Source organism: Arachis ipaensis, chromosome B10 (assembly GCF_059453495.1).
Source record: "Arachis ipaensis isolate K30076 ecotype BB chromosome B10, ASM5945349v1, whole genome shotgun sequence".
NCBI lineage: Eukaryota > Viridiplantae > Streptophyta > Magnoliopsida > Fabales > Fabaceae > Arachis > Arachis ipaensis.
Genome location: NC_142435.1, coordinates 52,259,634 through 52,265,509, shown reverse-complemented (window position 1 = coordinate 52,265,509; position 5,876 = coordinate 52,259,634). Strand labels below are relative to the sequence as shown.

The 5,876-nt window shown below is 40.3% G+C and overlaps 1 non-coding gene across 1 annotated transcript; it reads right to left on the bottom strand.

Annotated features, from left to right (window-relative positions):
- Window positions 1-1,009: 1,009 nt before the first annotated feature.
- LOC148580038 (small nucleolar RNA R71) lies at window positions 1,010-1,117 on the bottom strand. Its single transcript, XR_015898932.1, has one exon. It is a non-coding gene; the product is annotated as a small nucleolar RNA R71 (small nucleolar RNA).
- Between the last annotated feature and the right edge of the window lie 4,759 nt (window positions 1,118-5,876).

Sequence of the window (5,876 nt, the reverse complement as noted above, 5' to 3'; positions counted from 1 at the left end):
TTCTAACTTCCTAACTTCTTATCTTTTCAAAATTTGTTTCAACTAACTAACTAACTTTTTGTTTGTTTCTTAACTTTTTCAAAACCACCTAACTAACTCTCTCTCTCTCAATTTTCGAAAATATCTTCCCTCTTTTTCAAAAATTTCTTTTTAATTAACTAATTATTTTTATTTTTTATTTTTGAATTCAAAAATTTTCGAAAAATACTAACTAATTTTCAAAAACCAATTTTCAAAAATCACTAACTCTTTTTCAAAATAATTTTCGAAAATTATTCCTCCCCCGTCTCATTCTATTTATTCATTCATATCCTAACATCTCATCTCACATTCCAATCCTCACAGTAGTGTTTCTTCCTTTACATCACATTCTTTATCTCCACCTCTTTTCTTCCACTCACAAAGGGATCCCTATACTGTGGTATAAAGGATCTCTATTATTATTATTATTTTTCTGTGCCTTCTTCTTTGTCATATGAGCAGGAGCAAGGACAAGAACATTCTTGTGGAAGCAGATCCAGAACCTGAAAGGACTCTGAAGAGAAAATTAAGAGAAGCTAAAATACAACAATCCAGAGATAACCTTTCAGAAATTTTTGAACAAGCAGAGGAGATGGCAGCCGAAAATAATAATAATGAAAGGAGGATGCTTGGTGACTTTACTGCACCTAATTCCAATTTACATGGAAGATGCATCTCCATTCCTGCCATTGGAGCAAACAACTTTGAGCTGAAACCTCAATTAGTTTCTCTGATGCAGCAGAACTGCAAGTTTCATGGACTTCCATCTGAAGATCCTTTTCAGTTCTTAACTGAATTCTTGCAGATATGTGATACTGTTAAGACTAATGGAGTAGATCCTGAAGTCTACAGGCTCATGCTTTTCCCTTTTGCTGTAAGAGACAGAGCTAGATTATGGTTGGATTCTCAACCTAAAGACAGCCTGAACTCTTGGGATAAGCTGGTCACGGCTTTCTTAGCCAAGTACTTTCCTCCTCAAAAGCTGAGCAAGCTTAGAGCTGATGTTCAAACCTTCAGACAGAAAGAAGGTGAATCTCTCTATGAAGCTTGGGAAAGATACAAACAGTTGACCAAAAAGTGTCCTTCTGACATGCTTTCAGAATGGACCATCCTGGATATATTCTATGATGGTCTGTCTGAGCTATCAAAGATGTCACTGGACACTTCTGCAGGTGGATCCATTCACCTAAAGAAAACGCCTGCAGAAGCTCAAGAACTCATTGACATGGTTGCTAATAACCAGTTCATGTACACTTCTGAAAGGAATCCTGTAATCAATGGGACGCCTATGAAGAAGGGAGTTCTTGAAGTTGATACTCTGAATGCCATATTGGCTCAGAATAAAATATTGACTCAGCAAGTCAATATGATCTCTCAGAGTCTGAATGGAATGCAAGCTGCATCCAACAGTACTCAAGAGGCATCTTCTGAAGAAGAAGCCTATGATCCTGAGAACCCTGCAAGAGCAGAGGTAAATTACTTAGGTGAACCTTATGGAAACACCTATAACTCAACATGGAGAAATCATCCAAATTTCTCATGGAAGGATCAAAAGCCCCAACAAGGCTTTAATAATGGTGGAAGAAACAGGTTTAGCAATAGCAAGCCTTTTCCATCATCAACTCAGCAACAGACAGAGAACTCTGAACAAAATGCTTCTAATTTAGCAAATCTAGTCTCTGATCTATCTAAGGCCACTGTAAGTTTCATGAATGAAACAAGGTCTTCCATTAGAAATTTGGAAGCACAAGTGGGCCAGCTGAGTAAAAGGATCACTGAAATCCCTCCTAGTACTCTCCCAAGAAATGCAGAAGAGAACCCAAAAGGAGAGTGCAAGGCCATTGACATAAGTGCCATGGCCGAACCTGTGAGGAAAGGAGAGGACGTGAATCCCAAGGAGGAAGACCTCCTGGGACGTCCAGTGATCAATAAGGAGCTTCTCTCTGGGGAATCAAAGGACTCTGAGGCTCATCTAGAGACTATAGAGATCCCATTGAACCTCCTTATGCCCTTCATGAGCTCTGATGAGTATTCCTCTTCTGAAGAGAATGAGGATGTCACTGAAGAGCAAACTGCCAAGTTTCTTGGTGCAATCATGAAGCTGAATGCCAAATTGTTTGGCATTGATGCTTGGGAAGTTGAACCTCCCTTGTTCATCAATGAACTAAGTGATCTGGATCAACTGACATTGCCTTAGAAGAGACAGGATCCTGGAAAGTTCATAATACCCTGCACCATAGGCACCATGATCTTTAAAGCTCTGTGTGACCTTGGTTCAGGAATAAACCTCATGCCCCTCTCTGTAATAGAGAAACTGGGAATCTATGGGGTGCAAGCTGCTAAAATCTCATTAGAGATGGCAGACAGCTCAAGAAAACAGGCATATGGACAAGTAGAGGACGTTTTAGTAAAGGTTGAGGGCCTTTACATCCCTGCTGATTTCATAGTCCTGGATACTGGAAAGGAAGAGGATGAATCCATCATCCTAGGAAGACCTTTCCTGGCCACAGCAAGAGCTGTGATTGATGTTGACAGAGGTGAAATATTCCTTCAATGGAATGAGAACTCCCTTGTATTCAAAACTCAAGGATCTCCCTCTGCAACCATGGAGAGGAAGCAGCAAAAGCTTCTCTCCAAGCAGAGTCAACCAGAGCCCCCACAGTCAAACTCTAAGTTTGGTGTTGGGAGGCCACAACCAAACTCTAAGTTTGGTGTTGAACTCCCATATCCAAACTCTAAGTTTGGTGTTGGAGAGTCTCAACAAAGCTCTGCACATCTGTGAGGCTCCATGAGAGCCCACTGTCAAGCTATTGACATTAAAGAAGCGCTTGTTGGGAGGCAACCCAATGTTTATCTAATTCTTATTTTTCATGTTTTCTTAGGTTCATGATCATGTGGAGTCACAAAATAAATAGAAAAATTGAAAACGGAATCAAAAACAGCAGAAGAAAAATCACACCCTGGAGGAGCATCTGTCTGGCGTTCAAATGCCAGAACAGAGCATAGTTCTGGCACTGAACGCCCAGAATGGGAGCATCCTAGCATTGAACGCCCAAAACAAGCATGGTTCTGGCGTTCAACGCCAGAAATGGCAGCAAAGGGGCGTTGAACGCCCAAAATGGGCACCAACCTGGCGCTGAACGCCCAGAGTTGTGTGCAAAGGCATTTTACATGCCTAATTTGGTGCAGGGATGTAAATGCCTTGACACCTCAGGATCTGTGGACCCCACAGGATCATCCCAGGATCTGTGGACCCCACAGGATCCCCACCTACCTCATCATCTCTCTTTTCATTCATGATCATCCCTTCTGTTTTCCATTTACCACTCACACCCATACACCCACTACCTTCAAAATTCAACATCTCTCTCCCACCCAATCCCACCCATACGGCCGAATACACACTCCCATTCATCTCCTCCATATCTTCTTCTTATTCTTCTATTCTTTCTTCTTTTGCTCGAGGGTGAGCACCATTCTAAGTTTGGTGTGGTAAAAGCATAGCTTTTTTGTTTTTTCCATAACCATTGATGGCACCTAAGGCCAGAGAAGCCTCTAGAAAGAGGAAAGGGAAGACAAAAGCTTCCATCAAGGGTCTATAGCTCAGTGGTAGAACATTTGACTGCAAATCAAGAGATCCCTGAGATACCTCAGGGGATACATTTTCTTCCACACAATTATTGGAAGCAACTAAGGGTGGAACATCAAGAGCACTCCATCATCCTTCATGAAATCAGAGAAGATCTAAAAGCAATGAAGAAGGAGCAGCAAAGACAAGGAAGAGACATAGAAGAGCTCAAGGACATCACTAAGGTGGACTCATTCCTTGTTCTTACTTTCTCTGTTTTTCGTTTTTATATGTTATGTGCTTATCTATGTTTGTGTCTTCATTACATGATCATTAGTAGTTAGTAACTCTGTCTTAAAGTTATGAATGTCCTATGAATCCATCACCTCTCTTAAAATAAAAACTGTTTTAATTTAAAAGAACAAGAAGAACATGAGTTTTGAATTTATCCTTGAACTTAGTTTAATTATATTGATGTGGTGACAGTGCTTCTTATTTTCTGAATGTATGATTGAACAGTGCATATGTCTTTTGAAGTTGTTGTTTAAGAATGTTAAATATGTTGGCTCTTGAAAGAATGATGACTAGGAGACATGTTATTTGATAATCTGAAAAATCATAAAAATGATTCTTGAAGCAAGAAAAAGCAGCAAAGAACAAAGCTTGCAGAAAAAAAAATAGAAAAAAAAATAGGCGAAAAAAAAAATTAGAAAAAAAATAGAAAGAAAAAGAAAAAGCAAGCAGAAAAAGCCAATAACCCTTAAAACCAAAAGGCAAGGGCAAATAAAAAGGATCCCAAGGCTTTGAGCATCAGTGGATAGGAGGGCCTAAAGGAATAAAATCCTGGTCTAAGCGGCTAAACCAAGCTGTCCCTAACCATGTGCTTGTGGCGTGTAGGTGTCAAGTGAAAACTTGAGACGGAGCGGTTAAAGTCAAGGTCCAAAGCAAAAGAAGAGTGTGCTTAAGAACCCTGGACACCTCTAATTGGGGACTTTAGCAAAGCTGAGTCACAATCTGAAAAGGTTCACCCAATTATGTGTCTGTGGCATTTATGTATCCGGTAGTAATACTGGAAAACAAAGTGCTTAGGGCCACGGCCAAGACTCATAAAATAGCTGTGTTCAGGAATCATCATACTGAACTAGGAGAATCAATAACACTATCTGAACTCTGAGTTCCTATAGATGCCAATCATTCTGAACCTCAATGGATAAAGTGAGATGCCAAAACTATTCAAGAGGCAAAAAGCTATAAGTCCCGCTCATTTGATTGAAGCTATGTTTCATTGATAGTTTGGAATTTATAGTATATTCTCTTCTTTTTATCCTATTTGATTTTCAGTTGCTTGGGGACAAGCAACAATTTAAGTTTGGTGTTGTGATGAGCGGATAATTTATACGCTTTTTGGCATTGTTTTTAGTATGTTTTTAGTAGGATCTAGTCACTTTTAGGGATGTTTTCATTAGTTTTTATGTTAAATTCACATTTCTGGACTTTACTATGAGTTTGTGTGTTTTTCTGTGATTTCAGGTATTTTCTGGCTGAAATTGAGGGACTTGAGCAGAAATCAGATTCAGAGGTTGAAAAAGGACTGCTGATGCTGTTGGATTCTGACCTCCCTGCACTCAAAGTGGATTTTCTGGAGCTACAGAACTCGAAATGGCGCGCTTCCAATTGCTTTGGAAAGTAGACATCCAGGGCTTGCCAGCAATATATAATAGTCCATACTTTGGCCAAGAATTGACGACGTAAACTGGCGTTCAACGCCAGCCTTCTGCCCAAATCTGGCATCCAGCGCCAGAAAAGGATCCAAAACCAGAGTTGAACGCCCAAACTGGCACAGAAACTGGCGTTCAACTCCACAAATGGCCTCTGCACGTGTAACACTCAAGTCCAAGCCCAAGCACACACCAAGTGGGCCCCGGAAGTGGATTTGTACATCAATTACTTACTCATGTAAACCCTAGTGACTAGTTTATTATAAATAGGACCTTTTACTATTGTATTTGGCATCTTTGGATTACCTTATGATCCTTTGATCACGCTTTAGGGGGCTGGCCATCTCGGCCATGCCTGGACCTTTCACTTATGTATTTTCAACGGTAGAGTTTCTACACTCCATAGATTAAGGTGTGGAGCTCTGCTGTTCCTCAAAGATTAATGCAAAGTACTACTGTTTTCTATTCAATTCTTCTTATTTCGTTCTAAGATATCCATTCGCACCCAAGAACGCGATGAAGGTGATGATTATGTGTGACGCTCATCACCATCTCCCCTATGAACACGT